This window comes from Notamacropus eugenii, chromosome 3 (assembly GCF_028372415.1).
Source record: "Notamacropus eugenii isolate mMacEug1 chromosome 3, mMacEug1.pri_v2, whole genome shotgun sequence".
Classification (NCBI taxonomy): domain Eukaryota; kingdom Metazoa; phylum Chordata; class Mammalia; order Diprotodontia; family Macropodidae; genus Notamacropus; species Notamacropus eugenii.
In genome coordinates, this window is record NC_092874.1 from 479,303,886 (window position 1) to 479,326,029 (window position 22,144).

The following is a 22,144-nucleotide window of genomic DNA, read 5'->3' on the forward strand; positions in this document are numbered from 1 at the left end:
TGTACTTATTCCTCCTTATCCTTTCATAGCCTTGACTGAAGCTCCCTGTCCATTAGCTGGAAACCGGCTTTGCTGAGAGGTTCCCATCCCCTTTTCTGGGGAAATGTGTTTAGGACTATTCACCCTCCCCTAAGTGGGCTGCCTTTTGTCCCCCATCTGTGACTTTGCTTGGATGCCCTACAGTAATGGATTTCTTCAACATTTCTGCCTGTTGCAATTCTACTCATCCTTCAAGGCTCAGCTTCTGAGGTCAGCTAGTTGGCATAGTGGATAGAGGGCTGCACCTGGGTTAGGAAGACCTGAGTTCATATCCTGCTTCAGACCTTCACTAGCTGTGCAATGCTGAACAAATCACAACCTCTCTGCCTCAGTTTCCTCAACTGGAAAATGAGAATAACAATAGAGCCTGTCTTGCAGGGTTGTTGTGAGGGTGAAGTGAGATAATCTTTGTAAAACACTTAGCATAGGGCCTGGTACATAGTAGGTGCTTAATAAATCCTTGCTTCCTTCCCTTGTTTCCCTCCCCCAGCTACAAGGACATTTCCATGAAGTCAATCTTATTCCCTTGTCAGAAGAGATCTGGTCTCTTTTGCCCTCTCCTGGTACTTTTGGGTAACTCTTTTGTAGGGCAGTCATCTCTGGACATCACATTACACTTATTGGAATGTGTGGTTTCTTTCCCCTCCTAAATTGAAAGCTTCTCCATGGTAAGCTCAGGTAATCCTTCTCTTTGGATCTCACTCTGTCTGGCAGGGGCTGGCACATGGCAGCCATTTAGAGGGGACAGAACCGCCCGGACACATTTCAGCAAATCTTTTCTGAGACTTCCTGTCCATTCTCCACCATAGGGGGTCTGGAGCCTTGTATTTCTTTCCCACGTCTCTCAAACATCCCAGAGATCACATGAATAACTGGCATTTCCCTAGAATCTTAATTAAGGCTTACAAAGCACATCCTTCACAGCTATCCTGAGAGGCAGGTAGAGCACAAACCTTCTTCTTCTCATTTTACAGATGAAGAAACTGAGGCCCAAAGTGGCGGATGGATACACAGGCAATGCTAGAACAGAGCTCAAGTACCCTGGTCTTCTTGGCTTGGAGGCTGGCTCTCTACCCAGTTCATCAAGATGACTATCAATGGGCGGTGATGATGTTTATGCAACTAGTGGATGTCTCTATTGCAACTAGACTTTCACCAATATTCTTGCCTGCCATGGCAGCTAGGTGGCGTCATAGTGCCGGTCTGGAGTCAGGAAGACTCATCTTCCTGAGTTCAAATCTGGCCTCAGACACTTACCAGCTGTGCGATTTTGGGCAAGTCACTTAAGCCTTTGCCAAGAAAACCCCACATGGGCTCACAAAGAGTCAGACTAAGCAACACCAACAAACATACATGGTGGGATTTGTGATTCTTGATTGGTGGAGAGAATGCCACATCCCTGCATTAGGGATCTGTTAGTTTGGTACCACAGCAGATAGGCATCACTGGTTTTCCTTCTGAACTCAGACTCACCCCCCTAGACTACAGATACCTAGACCAGAGATATTAATGTGCTGCTCACTTCTTGGAGACGGGAGAAAAGTGTGCCCAGCCTCAGTGGTGCTCCCAGGGCCTTTCTGCCCAGTGTGCCAATGACTCTGGCACACATCTTTGCTCCCCTCTTCCTCTGTCAAGAGGAGACCTCAGACTGTATCTAGGCATGCTGCCCACAAGCCTTGTCTATATACATCTTGACCCACACCCCGTCATGTGGACACACCTATCTTACACTCTAGCATGCTGTTTACAAAGAACTGCAGAGACGTTATCTCATCTGAGCCTGACCATAGCTCTGCAAGGCAGTTGCAACTTTAGAGCCACCCTTGGTAATCTCTGTAATCTGCAGGTACATTCACTGTCACTTACTGAACTTGCTGGCTACATCCAGTGTATGCAGAGATGAGGGATGTATGGAAGTGAGGAGCTTAATAAATGTTTGGCAATGGGTTGGTTTCTATGTTGGTCAGACATTAGGGTACACTTTGTGTCGGAGAGAACTTTAAGCAAAATTTACATGGTAGTGAGTCTCCTGCATGGTGGTGTGATCCATCATCTTTGCCTGCCACCCCTCTGACCCAGACCCCATTGGTTCCAAGCCTTGGGAACATGGTTAGGGGTGGAGAGGGAGCCTGCACAGACTTTTCTGTGGTCTGTTGAATGTCTCACACAGGTGGTGGTGTGGGATGAATTCTGGGTGCCTAATATTTGTCTGTTAAATTCTCACCTTCTGAAACACATCAACTTTCCAAATGACATCTTTTTTTATTTTTAACACAGTTTATAACAGATAAAGCAATTCAAACTTTTGATCAGGTGATACATCTTTTTAAATCATTTACAATACGGACCACACAAGAATTTTTTTTTTAAACGTTAACCAACTGAGACACAAATAATATTTATGTTGCTAACTTCACAAGCACTTGACCTAATTTTCTCCAAGCTATTACTAAGAATTAAATGACCTTAACTTAATGTTGTTGGTCTAAAGTCCTACGCCTAATAGTTTAATTTTAGACAGCCTCGGATGTTCCCCTATCCATAATCTATAACTGAATAGATCTAGTATTAAGCTTATAAACCTTTTGAGTATAGGCAATTGCCACCAAGAGTAGGGACATTGCAGGGAAACAATACCTCCTCAACTTCATGTCAGTTTCAGGCAGGATTAGATTATCCACTTGCATTCAGTCAGGCTTAAAGTCTGCCAGGTGTCAGTGGGGAAATTGAGTCAGGAGAATCCCACCTCAGCCCATGCTGAACAGCTGCTCTCCCACTTTTCCCTTGAGATCACCTATGCAGTTCATACCAGCATCTCATGAGCATATTGGCATCATGTAATGGAGGCTCAGATAGCCTTTCTTGCTTCTCATACCTGAAGTTAAATTCAGAAGAACAGTCACTTAGTAGTCCCATAGCATCTAAAAATGGCAAGTTCCTATAACCAGGTTTAAAATATGATTATAGTTTCACTTTAGCTAAGGAAGATCTTTTAGGCAAGTCTCAAGTGATTTACATGTCTTTCTATATATGTTCAAGTTCCTGATTAAATGGCAATCACAAAATCTAATTTACCATTAAAACCTTGACTTTTCCATCAATGCCAAATTTTATCAGAGGTTACCTTCCTCTTGGAAAGTTAGACTGAAATTCTTTTGTCCAAACTAAAGATGTCATAGATTTATTCTCAGTAATTAATTCAGTCTATTGTTTTAATACTAACTGTTTTTACCTCACTTTGCAACATGACCAATTTTTCTCCCCATCCCCCCTCTCCCCCCACTTCCTAATACCTTGCATTCTGGTTGCTCCTTCCCTCAATGTACCCTCCCCTCGATCACATGATTTTTGCCCTCCTTTCTGTCAGCTCCCCCTTCTATTATTTCCTTTCCCTTCTCCTTTCCTGTATGATAAGATGCATTTCTATAACCAGTTGAGTGTGTATATCATTCCTTCTTTGAGAAAATTCCAATGAGATAAAGGTACACATGCTCCTCTCCCTTCTTCCTTCATTTCCCCCTTCACTCTCTTTCAGGTCTCTTTTTTTGTCAGATAATTCATCCTAATCTACGTCTCCCTTTCCACTTCTCTTTATTCCTACGTTCTCCAGTGTTTTTAGTAGGAATGGGTGTTGTATTTTGTCAAAAGCTTTTTCTGCATCTATTGAGATAATCATGTGGTTTTTGTTAGCTTTGTTGTTGATGTGATCAATAATGCTAATAGTTTTCCTAATATTGAACCAGCCCTGTAATCCTGGTATGAATCCTACCTGATCATAATGTATTAATCTCGTGATAAGATGCTGTATTCGTTTTGCTAAAATCTTATTTAAAATTTTTGCATCTATATTCATTAGGGAAATTGGTCTATAATTTTCTTTCTCTGTTTTGTCTCTTCCTGGTTTGGGTATCAAAACCATATTTGTATCATAGAAAGAATTTGGGAGGACTCCTTCTTCCCCAACTTTCAAAAATAGTCTATATAATATTGGAATTAACTGTTCTTTAAATGTTTGATAGAATTCACTTGTGAATCCATCTGGCCCTGGAGATTTTTTCCTAGGGAGTTCATTGATGGCTTGTTCAATTTCTTTTTCTGAGATGGGGTTGTTTAAGTATTCAACTTCCTCTTCTGTTAATCTGGGCAATTTGTATTTTTTAAAATATTCATCCATCTCGTTTAGATTATCGAATTTGTGGGCATAAAGTTGGGCAAAGTAGTTTCTAATTATTGTTTTAATTTCCTCCTCATTGGAGGTGAGTTCACCCCTTTCATTTTTAATATTAGTAATTTGATTTTCTTCTTTCTTTTTTTTAATCAGATTGACCAAAGGTTTATCAATTTTATTAGTTTTTTCATAAAACCAACTATTGGTTTTATTTATTAATTCAATAATTTTCTTAATTTCAATTTTATTAATCTCTCCTTTGGTTTTCAGTATTTCTAATTTGGTATTTACTTGGGGATTTTCAATTTGTTCTTTTTCTAGCTTTTTCAACTGCAAGCCTAAGTCATTGATCTCCTCTTTCTCTATTTTATTTATGTAAGCATTCAAAGATATAAAACTTCCCCTAATAACTGCTTTTGCAGTATCCCATAAGTTTTGGTATGTTGTCTCACTATTGTCATTCTCTTGAATGAAATTGTTGATTGTTTCTATGATTTCTTCTTAACCCAACCCTTCTTTAGAATTAGATTATTTAGTTTCCAATTGATTTTTGGTTTCTCTTTCCATGGCCTTTTATTACATGTAATTTTTAATGCATTATGATCTGAAAAGGATGCATTGATTATCTCTACCTTTCTGCACTGGATTGTGAGATTTTTATGTCCTAGTACATGGTCAATTTTTGTATATGTTCCATGTACCGCTGAGAAAAAGGTATATTCCTTTCTATTCCCATTTAATTTTCTCCAAAGATCTATCATATCTACCTTATCCAGAGTTCTATTTACCTCCTTAACCTCTTTCTTGTTTATTTTGAGGCTAGATTTATCGAGTTCAGAGAGGGGGAGGTTGAGGTCCCCCACTAGTATAGTTTTGCTATCAATTTCTTCCTTCAACTCCCCCAACCTCTCCTCTAAGAATTTGGATGCTATACCACTTGGAGCATACATGTTTAGTAATGATATTGCTTCATTGTCTATGGTGCCTTTTAGCAGGATATAGTTTCCATCCTTATCCCTTTTGATTAGATCTATTTCTGCTTTTGCTTTGTCTGAGATTAGGATTGCTACTCCTGCCTTTCTTACATGAGCTGAAGCACAATATATTCTGCTCCATCCTTTGACCTTTATTCTATGTGTATCCCCCCGTTTCAAATGTGTTTCTTGTAAGCAGCATATTGTTGGATTATGGCTTTTAATCCATTCTGCTATCCGTCTCCGTTTTATGGGAGAGTTCATTCCATTCACATTCACAGTTATGATTACAATCTGTGTATTTCCCTCCAACCTCTTTCCCACCATTTGTGCTTTTAGCTCTCCCGTCTCCCTTCCCCTCCTCAATAGTATTCACTTTTCTCCTCCTCCTCCTGCAGCCTTCCCCTCCTTCTTTTAGTCCCCCTCCCTTTTACTCCCCTTTACTCTTATTGCTTCTTTCCTCCCTTTTAGCCACCCTCCCCTTTCTTCCCCCTTCCCCTCCTACTACCTATAGAGCTAGTTAGGATTATCTACTTAAGATTATTGTTCCCTCCTTTAAACAAATCAGATGAGAGTACCTCTCAAACAATGCTCATCTCCCTCCCCTCCTTCCCTCTACTATAGTTTTGTACTTCTTCCTGTGATATAATTTGCCATTTTCTGCTTCCCCCTTTTCACACCTCCTATTACAATCCCTTCTCATACTTAAATCATATTTTTGACATGACATCATTTACTTTATACCCTTTCCCTCTACATATATCCCTTTTATCATAATAGCTGCACAGTTCTCAAGATTAACAGGTATCATCTTCCCTTATAGGGAGGTAAACAGTTTGCCCTAATTGAGTAGCAAGTTTTTGTTTTTGTTTTTTCCCCCCTGTTTACCTTTTTATGATTCTCTGGAGACCTGCATTTGAAGATCAAATTGTCTATTGAGTTCTGGTGTTTTGGTCAGGAAGCTCTGGAAATCCCTTATTTCGTTGAATGACTTTCTCCTTGCCTGAAATGTTATGCTGAACTTTGCTGGGTAGTTGATCCTTGGTTGAAGTCCCAACTCCTTTGCCTTACAGAATATTGGGTTCCAATTCTTTCGATCTTTTAATGTAGAAGCTGCAAGGTCCTGTGTGATCCTGACTGTATGTCCTTGATATTTGAATTGTTTCTTTCTGGCTGCTTGTAGTATTTTCTCCTTCACTTGATAGATCTGGAATTTGGCAACGATATTTCTTGGGGTTTTGAGTTTGGGATCCATTTCGGGAGGGGAATGGTGGATTCTTTCGATGACTACTTTGCCCTCTGAGTCTAGTACTTCTGGGCAGTTTTCCTTGATGATTTTCTGGAAGATATTGTCCAGACTCTTTTCTTCATCATGGGTTTCTGGCAGGCCAATAATTCTTAAATTTTCTCTCCTGGATCTATTTTCCAGGTCAGTTGTTTTTCCAATTAAATATTTTAGATTTTCTTCTATCTTTTCATTCTTTAGATTTTGTTTGACTGATTCTTGTTGCCTCATTGAGTCATTAGTTTCTACTTGCCCAATTCTGATCTTCAACGTATTGTTTTCTTCAGTTAACTTTTGTATCTCCTTTTCCATCTGACCAATTTTTCCCTTTAAGGAGCTATTTTCTCCATTTAATTTTTGTACTTCTTTTTCCATTCGACCAATTTTCCCCGTTAGGTTTTGTGTTTCCTTTTCCATTTGATCAATTTTCCCAATTAGGTTTTGGGTTTCCTTTTCTGTTTGATTAACTCTTCCTTTTAGGGAATTATTCTCTCCAGTTAATTTTTGAACTTCCTTTTCCATTTGTTCAATTTTCCTTTTCAGAGTGATGTTCTCATCAGTGAATTCTTTTTTTATAATTTTAAAATCATTGGCCAACTTTTCTTTTATTTCCTTCTTCAGCTGTTCCAGGTAATCTAGTTGTGCTTGCGAGAAATTCATAGTCCCTTCTGAGGTTTCAGATGGAAGTACAGTCTCAGCTCTGACCTCTTTGGTGTTTGTGTTTTGGTCCTTATCCCCATAGAAAGATTCTATGGTTTTTTCACTTTTTGTCTGCTTTTTCCAATTCATGATGTTGGCTGAGTGTTGTAGCTTCTGGTTCTTTCAGTCAGAAGGTACAGATCTTTGTGTTGAGCTGATGTGTGTCTTCTTTCCACTTCTCTTAGTGAACTCTTCTTTATCATCCCCTAATTTAATTGTTTTTTAGATAACCATATTACCATATTCAACTCAAACCTCTGCTTTCCATGTATAGTTCTTTTAACTGTCCTAATAATGAAAAAGTTTTTTAAGAGTTATATGCATACATATATATATACATATATATATATATATATATTATATATAATTTTCCCAGGTAAAAATACAAACAGTTTAACCTTATCAAACTCCTTATTATTTCTCTTTCCTGTTTACTTTTTTATGTTTGTTTTCTGTCTAGTATTTGAAAGTGAAATGTTTCTCTTCAGCTTCTATCTTTTCATCAAGAATGCTTGAAAGTCCTCTATTTCACCGAATATCAATTGTTACCCCTGATGGATTATATTCAGTTTTGCTGGGTAGTTGACTTTTATTATAATCCTAGCTCTTTTGCTTTCTGGAATATCATATTCCAAGCCCTCTGATACTTTAATGTAGAAGCTGCTAAATCTGGCATTATCCTGACTGAGGATCCATGATACTTGAATTGTTTTTTTTTTTTACCTGCTTCCAGTATTTTCTTCTTGACCTGGGATGTCTGAAATTTGGTTATAATGTTCTAGGAGTTTTCACTTGGGATCTCTTTCAGGAGCTGACTTGAAAATTCTTTCAATTTCTATTTTACCTCATGATTCTAGAATATCAGGGTAGTTTTCCTAGGTTTCCTTTCTTGAAAGATGATATCTAGGCTCTTGTTTTATCATGATTTTCAGGTAGCCCAGTAATTCTTAAAGTATCTCTCCTTGATCTGTTTTCCAGGTCAGTTGTTTTTCCAGTGAGATAATTCACATTCTCTTCCATGTTTTTCATTCTTTTGATGTTATTTGATTGCTTCTTGATGTCCCATGAAGTCATTAGCTTCCACTTGCCCAATTCTGACTTTTAAGGAATTCCTTTTTAGGTGAATTTTGGTATTTCCGTTTCCATTTGACTAATTCTGCTTTCCAAGGTATTCTTCTCATCATTGGATTTTTGCATCTCTTTTACTATTTGGCCTATTTATTTCTTAAGGTGTTACTTTCTGCAGGGGTTTTTTTTGCATCGCCTTTAACAAGTTTTTGACTTTTTTCATGATTTTCTTTAATAACTCTCATTTTTATTTCCAATTTTCCTTCACCTTTTTACTTGACTTTTAAAATCCCCTTTCAGCTCATCCATGGCCTGAGACCAATTCACATTTTTCTTTGAGGCTTTCAGAAAGACAGAGAGAGACAGAGAGAGACAGAGACAGAGACAGAGGGAGAGGAGGGAGGGAAGGAGAGGGAAGGAGAAAGGGAAGGAGGGAGAGATAGAGAGAGAGAGAGGGAGAAAAAGGCAGAGAAAGAAGGAGGAGGAGGAGGAAGGGGAAAAAAGGGGAAAGAGGATGGGGGATGGAAGGAGGAGGACTGGGACTGCCTCATTCCAGGATTATTCATCACACTTTCTGCAGCACATCAGCTGAACACAGTGCAGGAAGCTAATTTAGACTCTGGGGGGAGGGATCAAGTACATGATTCACCATATCTCAGAGAAAGCACAAACAAACCTGTTGTCACAAACAGAAGGACAGAGGAGGATGCCCTCCCCTGCTTCATCAGAGGAGTTCACTTTACTTTTTAAAATGTTACTGAATTTAACTTTTTTTTCAACACATGCTCCTTGAGCACATCTCCCCCGGCTCTGATGGACACCAGTCTGGAAGTGTCAGTAGCGTGGCTGCCCAGGTGGGCCCCTCATTTTCCCGTCGGTGGAAAGCCACTGAGTAAGCTCACTGGAGAGTAGAGGGTGGGGGGACAGGCTGACTAATCCAGGCGGTGGGTGAAGTTCTCTGGGAACAGGCCCTTGTAAGTGTCCAGGTCTCTGAACTGAAGCCAGTCTGATTCCTTCACACCTATGAGCCAGCCTGCATTCTGCAAGGGAAAGGCCAAGTCTCTCAGGGTCATTGTACCCAACGCTGGAGGGGAGGAAGAGGAAGACAGATCTGGACATGGGACAGACCCCAGAAATCATCTAGGCCACCCCATCCCATTATTCTAAGAGAAGAGCTAAGGATGTTGAGTAATCATCAGAGGCAACATCTGAACCAGTGTCCTCTAGCTTCATTCAGGGCTCTTTACACTGCACACAGAGCAAGATGGTGGTGATGCTGATGACGTCATGATGATGATGATGATGATGATGATGATGATGATGATGATGATGAAGAGGGGGAGGGGAAGGAGGAAGGGGGGGAAGAGGTAGAGCGGGAGGGAGAGAAGGGAGAGCTGGAGGGGGAGGAGGATGAAGGGGAGAAGGAAGGGAGAGAAGGAAGGAAGGGAGGAGGAGAGAGAGGAGGAGGAGGCAGAGGAAGATTCCCTAGCATGTATACAGTGGTTTTATATTGACACATCGATCTAGCAAACATTTTTAAAGCTCCTTTTATGTGCTAAGTCCTGCACTAGGTTCTGGGGCTACAAAGAGAAACAAAAGCATCCCTGTTCTTATGGAACTTGCATTCTTCTAGGAGAAAATAGGTCCTATACATTTGAATAAGTGCAGGCTTTACCCAAAGCCAATTCTGATGGGCTCCCAGCAAGGTAGACAGTGTAATGTCGACCTTCACCTCAGTGCTTGGCACACAGTAAGTGACTAACATTCTTGCTGACTGGACTCATCATAAAGTCAATTTCACAAACTGAAATTGCTTCTCTCATAAGACTGAGAGATCTATCTCCAAACAGATCATCTTTCCTAATAAAGAAATAATCAATAACTTAAATAGCTGAGAAATATTCAGTATTCATGGTGAGGCTGTGCCAATATAATAAAAATGGCAATATTAATGTTTTTGTTCTATATCAATCATATTACTAAAGGGATGCTTTATAGAACTTGATAGAATAATAACAAAGTTTATTTGGAAAAGCAAAAGCTCTGGAATATCAGGAGAAATGATGAAAAGAGATAATAGAGATGAAGAGGGAAGAGCACTTCCAGACTTCAGATTATCTTATGAAGCACTGGTTCTCAAAACTTTCTGGTCTTGGTTAGAAATAGAGGTAGCTCTATGGAACAGACCAGACAAGGGAGAGTCAGAATGAAGGGGTTGGACAGATGACCTTAATAGTCCCTTCTGGTTCTAAACCCTGCAGTATAGCATGGCTTACTGGAAAAATTCCTGGATATGGCTTCAAAGGACTTTGGGGGGCTGAGAATGGAAGATGAAAGTTAACCTGTTAGGAGAGATTTATCTCCTGGTCACTGTTGATCCTCATGAATCCTCCAAAGAAGGTGAACCCATTTGGGCTAGTGGGGGAGTGAATTTAATCTGAGCCTGTGCCTCACACAACCCAAGCACATTAGAAGTGAGCACACACAAAGCTTCATTTATTTGCATTTTTGATGTTAGGGGCATATAAATAGATGTTGCCCAAAGGTCAAGAAATATAAGCCTTAAGACAAGTGAATTTTGACTAAGGGAGAGAGGAAGTATGGAGATAAAAAAACTCAGCAAAATAACTGATAATATCCTAGTTGATGAGAAAAACACCCTTCTGGAAATGATGATGCTATCCATACAAAGGATAAATATGTGCTTCAAATAATGGATGATAGGGGAATGCATTCTGACCACTTCTTCCAAGCATTTTTTCCTCCCATAATTCCACCAATGCTCATGGGAAGGACAAATCACAACCTGGGATACATTAGAAATGACAAACAAAAGAAGATGCCTAGGGCTAAACATTTTTCTTAAAGGATACAAATGAAGAAAAGTCATGTCTGGCAAAAATATGTTTTCAATAGACTCCCACCAATAAATACTTTTACCTGGCTTATGGTGGGAAGACATGAGAAGCATTAGTCAACATCATTTACTCATCTGAGAACACCATGGGAAAGTAAATACAGGCTGGGCAAAAAGGTGGCAAAGAAGTCTGTAGGTCATTTAGTATAACTGGACATTTCTCTTTACCCATATTACTGCATGTGAGAATGTTGTTTATCTAACATTTCAATGGTGTATTTTAAAAGCACCTCAAAATATTTAGAGAATGTTCTTTCTTTTTAATCACTTTTACGATTTTTGAGAGTTGGGATATTCTTGACTCTCAAGCACCCAAACCAGGACCTGGGACACAGTTAAGGGCTTAATAAATATTTTTTGATTGAATACTTGTCTGTGTATGACTAGTACCTGACATAGGGTCCAGCATACAGTAGTTGCTTAAGAAGTGCTTATTGATTAGTTGAGCGATGCAAGGAAGCTGATAGTAGAGTGTTGAACTCCCAGAGAATGTTACTTTCCAAAAAAATAGAATCTTGGTCTCATCTTGTTGCAAGAGAACTCAACAGGTATTGCATCCAAATAGCAGCCCTGAGTGACACAGAGCAAATAAGTAAAAGCAGATTTTTATTAAGAAATTTTCAGAGATATTTTGAAGTCTAAAACCTTCACAGTTCCAAAATGAAAATGTTCCTCGTCTGATGGGAGTTCACACTAAAGCTGCCATTTTCCACCAGAGGCTTTACCTGGATTCTGACTGCTTCCATTTCTTCTGCCCCAGTTCCATCACTCTTGGTGACCTCCCTAGTCTCTGTAACAGCTTGGCCCTCAACGAGACTCACTCCTTCACCCAAGGGGAGGGCTTCACCTTCTGTGACAGCCTCTGGGGACCCCTCGACAGCCCCCACTGGGGCTCCAACAGCTGCAGCAACTGCATCGGTATCCAAGGCTGTCACTACCCACAAATAAGATGCCCAAAGAGGTGAGACCTCACCATTTGTTTGAGTACAAACTCAAATTTCGCCAAAACCTCGTTCCTATGTTTTTATTCTACTTCTCCAGAGAACTCCTTGGAGTACTGAAATTCACTAGAACCCAGTGTCCAGCTGAGCCATTAAAGTAAGAAATAAGCAAGGCTGTAACTAGCAATGACTTTGAGTCTGGCTAGATGACACAGAGGAGAGAGTGCTGGGTCTGGAATCAGGAAAACTCATCTACCTGAATTCAAAACTAGACTCAGATACTTAATAGCTGTATGACCCTATGCAAGTCACTTATCCCTGGTTGCCTTGGTTTTCTCATTTGTAAAATAAGCTAAAGAACTGAATGGCAAATCACTCCAGTATCTTTCTCAAGAAAACCCCGAGTGGGGTCCTGAAGAGTTGGACAGGACACGAGCAAGAATTGGGCATAGCTCCCATGGAGTGTAGGCATTCCTGGATGCAATTTAAACACTTTAAATTTCTTAGCTACAAATAGGTCACTAAGTCAAGGCCACCACCCTTGGTGGGACAGCCAGGAGATGAGCTGGAACTGGGGGAAGCACACCCTTGGATGGTATTGTTTGTTTCTTCTTAATTTACAGTCACAAGCAAAGATTCAGAGGCCCTTCTCTTGTTATACCTTTGAAATTAAGTCCTTTATATTCTCTTAAATCAACGCTTAAAACAACTTTCATGTTACATTGTCTTCCTTGAACCTTCAGAAAGTAGTTAGCATACTGCAAGTATTTTAACAAATGTTTATTGAATGAGTGACTGAAAAGTTAAACAAAAGGGAGAATATATATATATGTTAATAAAATTCATATATTTATATATGTTTAACATATGTGTTGCACTTTGCAAAATTTGAGGATATCATTTCCATCATCTTAGCTATCCTCTTCATCATCACCACCACTATCATCTTCATCACCATCACCACCACCACCACCATCATCATCACCACCACCACCATCATCATCATCATCATCATTTCTGGTGCTCCAAGGTATTCAGAAGCACTTATTGCCAAAAATACTTAACTTCACCTTCTCTTGAAGGCTTAAAGGGAGGAAATCTTTTGGCTCGCCAGAGCTGCACTTTTAGCTACGAAACCTCTATCTATACAGTCAAAGTTTCACTAGTGAAAAAACCCAAGTAGAGGCAAGGGCACTGGTCTCTTACTCAGAACAAGAACAAGAAAGAAGAAATTGGAGCATTTGCATTGGAAGACCAGCAGTTCATTTTGTTGGTCTGTGCATTCACTTAAACAACAGCTCTGTTTCTTCCTTATAGTAAGACACCAACTATTCAGAAGAACTCTTTGGGGAGGAATGCTTCTAGAGAGAAAAGTTTTCTGGATAGCTGAGAATTTATTCCTTCAAGCTTTTTGGACAATTGATCCCTTTAAAATAATTCAGGTTTTGCTGGAGAGGCTTTGGGAAGACAGGGAAACTAAGGTCCATGTGGATGAGGTTCTGAATCGATCTTATTCTGGGAACAAAATTGAAATCATGTGAATAAAATCGTTAAATTTTCATTCCCTTTGAGTCAGGTGTCTCACTACTAAGGATATACCCCCAAAGAGTTCAAAGATAGAGAGGCAGGCCAGGTAGATGCCAGAATATTCACAGACGCACTGAGGACTAAGGACCTGGCTTTGAATTCCTTCACCTCTCTGGGATGCCTCAGTTTCTCTTCTGTAAAATGAGGCCAACTGCACTAGTGGATTTCCCAGATTCCTCCTAGTCCCGTCTCCTGTCCCGTACCCCAGCTCACTCACATCCAAAACCCTGGCTAGTTCTATGCTTGTTGTTATGAAGTCAGCAGGCCAGCAGAGCTGGATTCTGGAGAGCAAGAACCCGTTGGGTCCCACAGGGATGTGGTGGTGCAAGAAATTGGACGCAGCAACTAGGAAAAGGCTGTGGGGGGATGAAGGGCTCAAGTAGCCAATGCCAACATTCTGGGCAAGACAAAAACAAAAGCCTATTTTCATGTACTGACATGCTACCTAGCAATCTTCTCCCATTTACCTGAAGGTTCTGACAGGTTTTTGGGCTAGCTTCTCTTTAGAAGAGACAGTGTGGCCCAGGGGCTAGAGGCTTGAGATCAGGAAGATATGGGCTCGAATCCTGCCTGGCATTGTCACTTAACCTCTCTGTGCTGAATTAGTTGCATGGCTTGTGTATGGAAGTCAACAAGGGGGCCCGTTTATTACAGACTTAAGTTTTTCAGAAGATCTGGAGGAAAACGTGAACAGCCTTTCCTAGACTGCCCATGATCTGGGGCCAAAGGATGGTAATAACATCAGCTTACATTGATTCAGTGAATATGAGAATTTACATTTATAACACATATGTACAAAATAGTACACACATACACACACACACACTCACACACACACATTCAGACCCCTCTGTACATCAGCTGGACTTAGAATCAGAAAGATTTGAGTTAAAATCCTTCCCCAATCCTGACCAGAGACATAACCATTAGCCAGTCACTTCCCGTCTGTGAGATTTAGTTTTCTCTGCTGTGAAATGAGAACACTGACAGCCATTACAAGTGCTCAGGGTTGTTCAAACATTAATTGAGATGCCTATCAAGTGCCTCCTGAACTTTCAAAACATGACACACACATAAGCATCGTTACTTTAACAGATGAAGGCTTTGCAGATGTTTATCATCAAGTTGTTAGAACTGAAGGCAGGAGCACATTTGTTTAATTAGACTCCTATGATTATGATCCTGTCTAGAGCTCCTTAGTAAAAGTCTTACCATCTCCAAGTCCCAGGGCAAAGTCTGAAAAGAAAAAAAAAACATATTGTCAGTCCACATAAAGGCTGTTGGAATGGCTGGTTCAGTGGGTTCCCCGTCAAGCAGTTACTTGGCTTCTCCCACGGTCTGAGATCTGGGGTATTCTTTACTCAATGCACCGTATCAACACTGGAAGTAAGAAAGGAGTACGCACAGATAATGAGTACTAGCATATCTGCCCTGAGGAAGAGGAAATCCTGTGGAATTCAACACAACCACCATTGCTTATTCTGCATTAGGTACATGGGGCACAAAAGTGAAATGGGTACATTCTGAGTTTACCATCCAGTAGAAGAGAGAGTGCATGTATGCCATCTCTTAGCCAATAAGCTTTTACTTCCTGCTTATTATGTACTAGCCAGTATGGCACCTGCTGGGATTACCAAGACAAGTGATCTCATCCCTTCCTCCAAGGAACTTACAACTGGTCCCATAAAAAACCAAAACCACATGGGATATCTATGCATAGAGGTCAGCAACCTGACACAGAGAGGCAGGGAGGAGGACCTGTAAGTGGGAGGGGCAGGGAAGACATCATGGAGGAGCTCATATCTGAGCTGAGCCTGAAAGAAGGAAGCAGAGACAGAAGCACTCTGATTCTCAAAGTATAGAAGCAGGACATGGAAGGATGGTCTGAGGAATGGCCTGAGGGGACTCCAGTTGGAGTGGAGCACCCAATGCCATGTAAAAAGATTGAAAACTAGCTTGGAGTTAGATTGTGGAGATCTTTGAATGACAAGTTAGAATTTGGATTTCATTTGGTGGAAAATGGGAAGCCATAAAAGATTTATGAGTGAGGGGAACAGGGTGACATTATGGAAGAAAAACTCTTCTTAATAAAGAGGATTAGAGCAGGGGGAAACGGGTTACTTGGAGAGGATGTGAGTCCACCCACGATGGAGGTCTTCAAGCAGAGACTTGCCAGCTTTGTGGAGAGGAATGGATGGAGGAATGGATGGACAAGATGACCCCGGAGATCTCTTTCCACATTGTTTTCTATCCTGTACATTAGGAAGTTGATGAAGAGGAAGAAGGTGAAGGAAAGGTTCAAATAGCTACAGAGCTGTCAGCATGAGCCACTCCCCAGTAAATGAAAGTGGACTGTTCATTTGCCAGTATTTCTAAAGAGATTGCATTCTCCAGTTCTACCTTCTGGTTGATAGCCTCAAGTGACACTACACCCTGCTAATTAACTGGTACTTAGTAGAATTTCCTTATAAGACCTAATTGTACATTATATTAAGTGACTTCTACTACCTTAATCATAAAGAGTCAGTCCAGAATTTCACCTCTCACTTTGGCTAGGGAACAGAGAGATTGGGGAAATGTGGAAGGGATGGATCTCTCTACCCATCACATGTCTGAGCCTGAGTGGGTCTGTCAGTGGCACTGGGACAGATTTCTTTGCATTCATAAGGAAACGCTAAAGTCAAACAGCAAAGGAAACTTAGAACTAAGCCTGGCCCTCTGTTATTTAGTGCCATAATTTTCAAATGCTAGGATCAAAAAATTCACCTTGGAGAAACAGTGGTTTGAGCACTGTATCTGGCTTCATCAAGACCTGGGTTTGAATCCCATCATAGATACTTACTAGCTCTGTTACTTAACTTTTCTGGGCTTCAGTTTCCTTAGATGTTAGACGCGGAATATGGAATCACTGGTCTCTTAGTCATTTCCTGCACTGGGTGAACTGATCTCTGAGTCTAAGGTAAAAACTTCAGGGATTGGGTTCTGGCTCACTCCCATTCCCCAATCCCTATCACACCGGAGCTGGGTAAGATGGCCGAGCTTTAGTGCTTTCTCACATTCTAACACCTCTGCCCTTTTCAGAAGACATCAGCATGAACTGGGACTATTTCAAATTCCATTTAGTGAAAATGGCTGTCTGAATGAGGTTCCATCTAGCAAACACAAGGACTGTTTCTATTTCCCTAGGACATGATGCCTTGATATGTACATGGCATAAGCTCATGCACTGACTCGGCTGATAACACCCACCATGTCCTCTAGAGCAACGGGCCATGTTGGTCAATCCACAGGATCATTAAAGGATGGACTTATATCTGGGGACAGGTGGCCAAAATTCCAAGATGGAGAGCTCTGTGAGTAGGAGTATTGATCCCAAACTCTGAGGGGAAGAGGTGAGGGGGGGGGGGTCTATTTTGAATGGATGGGAAATCATGCTAGCACAATGAGGATCACAGGACAATGTGCTGGAACCACAAAGCTTCATTTTTTGGGGGGGGGGGTTGTATTTAAATTTATTCATTTAAGTTTTCAGCATTCATTTCCACAAAATTTTGGGTTCCAAATTATCTCACCATTTCTCCTCTCCCCCCATCCCATAATGCTGAGCATTCTAATCACCCCTATCATGAATCTGCCCTCCCTTCTAACATATCTCCCTTCCCTTATCCCCATCTTTTTGTCCTGAAGGGCAAGATAAATTTCTATACCCCATTACCTGTATTTCTTTTTTCCTAGTTGCAAGAACAATGCTCAACTGTTGTTTCTAAAAGTTTGAGTTTCAACTTCTCTTCCTCCCTCCCTCTCCACTCATTCCCTTTGGGAAGGCAAGCAATTCAATATAGGCCATATATGTGTAGTTTTCCAAATGACTTCCACAATAATTTTTATTTTTTAAAATTTATTTATTTAACTTTTAACACTTTTTCACAAAATTTTGGGTTCCAATTTTCTCCCCATTTGTCCCCTCACCGCACCCCTAAACACCGAGCATTCTGATTGCCCCTATCACCAATCTGCCCTCTCTTCTATCATCCCTCCCTTCCCTTGTCCCCATCTTCTCTTTTGTCCTGTAGGGTCAGATAACTTTCTGTACCCCATTACCTGTATTTCTTATTTCCTAGTAGCAAGAACAGTACTCGACAGTTGTTCCTATAACTTTGAGTTCCGACTTCTCTTCATCCCTCCCTCCCCACCCATTCCCTTTGGGAAGGCAAGCAATTCAGTATAGGCCATATCTGTGTAATTTTGCAAATGACTTCCATGATAGTCGTGTTGTGTAAGACTAACCATATTTCCCTCCATCTTATCCTGCACCCTATTGCTTCTATTCTCTCTTTTGATCCTGTCCCTCCACAAGAGTGTTCACTTCAAATTGCTCCCTCTTCCCACTCCCCTCCCTTCCATCATCACTCCCACCCTGCTTATCCCCTTCTCCCCCCCTTTCCTGTATTATAAGGTAGGTTTTCATACGAAAATGAGTGAGCATTTTATTCCTTCCTTTAGTCTAATGTAATGAGAGTAAACTTCATGTTTTTCTCTCACCTTCCCTCTTTTTCCCTCCACTAAAAAGTCTTTTGCCTGCCTCTTTTATGAGAGATGATTTACCCCATTCCATTTCTCCCTTTCTCCTCCCAATATATTTCTCTCTCACCACTTAATTTCATTTTTTAAAGATATGATCCCATCCTATTCCATTCACTCTGTGCTCTCTGTCTCTGTGTGTGGGTGCACGCGCATGTGTGTGTGTGTATGTAATCCCACCAACTACCCAGATACTGAAAAGTTTCAAGAGTTACAAATATTGTCTTTCCATGTAGGAATGTAAACAGTTCAACTTTAGTAAAGTCCCTTAGGACTTCTCATTGCTGTTCACCTTTTCATGCTTCTCTTCATTCTTGTGTTTGAAAGTCAAATTTTCTTTTCAGCTCTGGTCTTTTCATCAAGAATGCTTGAAAGTCCTCTATTTCATTGAAAGACCATTTTTTCCCCTTGAAGTATTATACTCAGTTTTGCTGGTTAGGTGATTCCTGGTTTTAGTCCTAGTTCCTTTGACTTCTGGAATATCCTATTCCACACCCTTCGATCCCTTAATGTAGAAGCTGCTAGATCTTGTGTTATCCTGATTGTATTTCCACAATACTTGAATTGCTTCTTTCTAGCTGCTTGCAATATTTTCTCCTTGACCAGGGTACTCTGAAATTTTGCCACAATGTTCCTAGGACTTTCTCTTTTTGGATCTCTTTCAGGCAGTGATCAGTGGATTCCTTGAATACTTACTTTGCCCTCTGGTTCTAGAATCTCAGGGCAGTTTTCCTTGATAATTTCATGAAAGATGATGTCTAGGCTCTTTTTTTGATCATGGCTTTCAGGTAGTTCCATAATTTTTAAATTGTCTCTCCTGGATCTACTTTCCAGGTCAGTTGTATTTCCAATGAGATGTTTCACATTATCTTCCATTTTTTCATTCTTTTGGCTTTGTTTTGTGATTTCTTGGTTTCTCATAAAGTCATTAGCCTCCATCTGTTCCAATCTAATTTTGAAAGAACTATTTTCTTCAGTGAGCTTTTGAACCTCCTTTTCCATTTGGCTAATTCTGCTTTTGAAAGCATTCTTCTCCTCATTGGCTTTTTGAACCTCTTTTGCCAATTGAGTTAGCCTATTTTTCAAGGTGTTATTTTCTTCAGCATTTTTTGGGGTCTCCTTTATCAATTTGATGACCTGCTTTTCATGCTTTGCTTGCATCTCTCTCATTTCTCTTCCCAGTTTTTCCTCCATCTCTCTAACTTGATTTTCAAAATCCTTTTTGAGCTCTTCCATGGCCTGAGACCATTGAATATTTATTCTGTATGTTTGCGATATAGAAGCCTTGACTTCTGTGTCTTTCTCTGATGGGAAGCATTGTTCTTCCTCATCCTGAAAGGAAGGGAAGGGATATCTTTTCACCAAGAAAGTAACCTTCTATGGTCTTATTTTTTTTCCCTTTTCTGGGCATTTTCCCAGCCAGTGTCTTGTCTTCTGAGTGTCCTCTCCACACCCTCCTTGCCTCCAGATCTGCCCATCCAGCACTTGGGGTCTGAGATTCAAATACTGCTTCCCAGCCTTAGGGCTTTGGGTGGGGGCAGGGCTGCTATTCAGTGTGAGATTAAGTTCAGCTGCTTGCGTGGGGGCAGGGCTGCCACATGGGGCTCAGTTTCCTTAGGGGGTTTACTCAGAGACCTTCAATAATGGATCTGGGCTCCTGCCTCCTTTGGGAGCCCCTGTCTGCTGCCTCCTCGGCTGCTGCCTCCTGAGGGGGCCTGAGGTAGGGGGACACCCTGCTCCCTTCTCAGCGAGCCAAAAAGACTTTCTCACTGACCTTTAGTGCTCTGGGTAGAGGGACCTGCGTGGTTGCTGGAGATTCCATCCCTGAAGCCTACTCAGATCTGCTCCTCTCAGTGCCATGCAGCTGAGGCAGGGCTGGGCTTCACTCCAGGTCCAGTGAACAATGGACCTTTCGCGTTGGTTTTTCAGGTCTCTCTAGAACAGAAATCTCCTCTGCTCCGTTGTTCTGTGGCTTCTGCTTCTCCAGATTTTGTTGGGAGTTCTTCTTCACAGGTATTTTAGAGGCTGTGGGTTTGGAGCTAGCATACGTGTATCTTTCTACTCTGCTATCTTGGCTCCTCCCCTTGTTCATCATTTCTTATGGCGCAATAGTATTCCATTACATTCATATACCATAATTTATTCAACCATTCCTCAGTTGAAGGGCATCCTCTTGATTTCCAGTTTTTGGCAACTACAAAGAGTATTGCTGTAAATATTTTTGTACACATGGGACCCTTTCCCACTTTTATGATTTCTTGGGGATACAGTCCAAGAGGCGATATTGCTGGGTTATGCATATTTTTGTAGCCCTTTGGGCATAGTACCAAACTGCTGTCCAAAATGGTTGGATGAACTCACAGCTCCACCAACAATGAATTATTGTTCCAACTCTCCCACATCCTCTCCAACATTTATCATTTTCCTGTTCTGTCATGTTTGCCAATCTTATAGGTGTGATGTGGTACCTCAGAGTTGTTTTGATTTGCATCTCTCTAATCAATACCGATTTAGAGCATTTTTTCATATGATTATACATATCTTTAATTTCTTCCTCTGAAAATTGCCCATTCATATCCTTTGACCATTTATCATTTGGGAAATGACTTGTATTGTTGCACATTTGACTCATTTCTCTATATAATCTAGAAATGAGGCCTTTGTCCCTGAGATTAGCTATAAAAATTCTTTCCCAATTTACTACATCCTCTGAATTTTGGTAGCATTGGGTTTGGATGTGCAAAAACTTTTTAGTTTAATGTAACCAAAATTATCCATCTTGCACTTCAAAATGCTTGTTGTCTCTTCTTCAGTCAAGAATTCTTGCCTTCTCCATAAATCTGATAAATACACTATTCCTTGCTCCCCCAATTTATCCATGGTATCAGTCTTTATACCAGGATTGTGTACCTAATTGGACTTTCTTCTTGTGTATGGTGTCAGGCATGAGTCTATGCCTAGTTTCCAGCACACTGTTACCCACTTACCCCAGCAATTTTTGTCAAACAATGAGTTCTTATCCCAGAAGCTGGAGTCCTTGGGTTTATCAAACAGGAAGTTGTTATATTCCTTGCCTACTGCATCTTGAGTACCTAGTATATTCCACTTGTCTACCCTTCTGTTTCTTAGCCAGTACCGACTAGTATTGATAATTGCTGCTTTATAATATAATTTGAGATCTGGTAGCACTAGGCCATCTTCCCTAGCATTTCTTTCCAGTAATCCCTTTGATAATCTGGACCTTTTGTTCTTCCAGATGAATTTTGATATTATTTTATCCAGCTCTAGAAAATAATCATCTGATAGTTTCATTAGTATGGCACTACATAAGTAAATTAATTTAGGCAGAATTGTCATTTTTATTATATTGGTTCAGTCTACCCATGAACAACTGATGTTTTTCTACTTGCTTAGATTTCACTTTATTTGTGCAAAAAGTGTGTTGTAATTGTGTTCATATAGCCCCTGGGTTTGTTTTGGCAAGTAAACTCCCAAACATTTTACAGTGTCTACCCTAGCTTTAAATGGGATTTCTCTTTCTGTTGCTGTTAGACTTTGTTACTAATATATAGGAATGCAAAAGATTTGTGCAGGTTTATTTTGTAATCTTCTTAAGTTAAAAAGTTTACAGTCAATGAGGTAGCTGACCTAGATGCCCTTTTCATATTCATTGAAGGTGTCCAATGGCATCCTAGAAAACATCTTACTAAAAAGCCTGGAAGCAAACACACACCCTTGCTTCACTCCATTGCTGACTGGGAAAGCATTATCCATTATTCGCAACCTGAGCAAGCTTGCTGTCATGAAATCTATGAACAATACTGAAGAACTCCAGGCAACCAAGGTTTGCCATGATCTTCCACAAGCCCTCATGACTGACAGTAT